Raw genomic sequence first — 2266 nt, 5'->3', positions numbered from 1 at the left:
TTCAAAGGAATTGACATTACACAAGTGTAAATGAAGAAAGTAGTTCCTCACTAAACTTCCTAAGTAACAGAAAACCAAAATATATGTTTAAACTTTTTTTTGTATCATTCTTAAATTGATAATATTACTGTTATTTTAGAGATTTTATTTTTAATATAAGAATAAATTGACGACAAAATTTTATTAAATTTAAAGTAATATTACAAAAAAAATGGTAATATCCACACCAATTATATTATCTTATACTACATTTGTATATTTTTTATTAGAATTTAATTTCCAATATTATCATAATAAAAAAATTTTTATACTAATAATTAAGTATTACTATATCCGTAGAAATAATTAATTTTTAAATTTATTACTTAAAAAATTATTTAAATATATAAATCTGATCGAAGGAACGTTTAAAATTTTTTATACTATTATACTATTATATATCAAAATTAAACTTTATTATTATCAATTTTTTTCTTATTAATTTGTATATTTTTCATTTTACAACAATTATACAAAGAAACTTAAAAACAAAAGAGAAAGTAACATAAACATTCTTACAAAATAACTAACCAATAATGATCGAGAGTTTTAATCTATTCTGCTAATTATCCTCTTAGTACTTCAAAGAATAAAAACTTTAAATATATATTTCTTTTTAAAAACATCAAAATGATAAAAAAATCAAAACTTTTTTATTTTGAAGTTAGGATGATGAGTTATATAATTCTCAATATTTTTTAATTATAAATTAGTGCACGCAAGGTCTTAGTTAATGATAATAATCTTTGTCTTGCAATAATAATAGATGAGAATTTTTAAGTGGTTGCTCTGAGTTAATACCTGAAACCAAGGTAATATGAATCTACATGTAAGATCTAGATTTTTTTGAGTGAAGATTCTGACTCGTTTGCTGGTCAAGTGGATCTGTCCGACGTGCTCGTCTAAATGGTAGTGGGAGATACCTACAAGGACTTTAATACTTAAGTTAGTAAGAATTTTAAATAGATTTAAGTGAATTGTGATTGAAAAATACTTGAATTTGATGGAGTATTTATAGAGAGATATGATGACTTTGCCATCACTCCTATGCTATTTTATTTACAGTAATGGGCTATTTCACTTCTAGTTTTTGGGGAGTTATCGTATATTACAGTAGTAGATGAGTTGTGGATCAGCCCATAAAGTGGTGCTTGACAAAATCTTACTTGTCATACAAGTCAAGTTGGGTATGAATTGTGGAGCTCGTGCCTCGAGTAGGTCGGGATAAATCTGTATGCTTGTCTGGGCCCACATGATTCGGATTCTTTTGTTCTAAAGAGATTAGAGTAACAATTTTTTGCTAAGGCATCATTTTGGTAGCATTTGGAAGAGAGATAGTGACTGAGAGACAAAGACTGAAATAAGCTTCAGTATTATGTTTGGGAGACAGAGATTGAAATAAGAATCATAAAGAATAAAGTTGAAATTAATTCATTGAAATGGGGGTATTTTAGGTATAAAATATTATTAAAGTTTTAGTCTCTGTCTTAAAAAATTTTAATCTCTTGTGCCCCACTTTTTAGAAGTACTGAAATACTAAAATTTTAAAAACAGAGAGTAAAATTTTAGTACCAGTTTTTGGACCAACAAACATGATACTGAGTTCCAGTTTTCTAGTCTTCGTCCCAGTATCTCAAAACAAACGCTACGCATGGAAAGAACTAGGGGTGTTCAGATCCAAACCGCTCCAAAAAAAAAAATGCGAAATCGCACCGATCCAAATCGAAAATCGAAACAAACCACTCAATTTTAGATGTTTTTGGATTTTGGATCAATTTTATTGCGNACACATTCCATTTTTCCCCAAACAATTATACAAACCCTAACCTAAAGAAAGGGCAATTTACATATATAAATTGAATGGACGAATTGTTTATCCAAATGTAACAATACAGATTTCATTACTTATGTGTCCTGAAACAAGTTTATGTAATCCGTGGAACCCTCCCACGTTTTACAAATTGTATATAAATCGTGGAAACCTCCCACGATTTTTCAAGCTCCCTTCTTCATAATCTGCGGGAAGAAACCACGGTTTTCCTATAGTTTGATTCCTTCATAAACCGTGGGAGGTTTCCACGATTTATATACAATTTGTAAAACGTGGGAGGGTTCCACGGATTAAATAAACTTGTTTCAGGACACATAAGTAATGAAATCTGTATTGTTGCATTTGGGTAAACAATTCGTCCATTCAATTTATATACGTAAATTGCCCCTAAAGAAA

This window comes from Arachis duranensis, chromosome 2 (assembly GCF_000817695.3).
Source record: "Arachis duranensis cultivar V14167 chromosome 2, aradu.V14167.gnm2.J7QH, whole genome shotgun sequence".
Classification (NCBI taxonomy): domain Eukaryota; kingdom Viridiplantae; phylum Streptophyta; class Magnoliopsida; order Fabales; family Fabaceae; genus Arachis; species Arachis duranensis.
Note: the sequence above shows the minus strand (reverse complement) of the source record.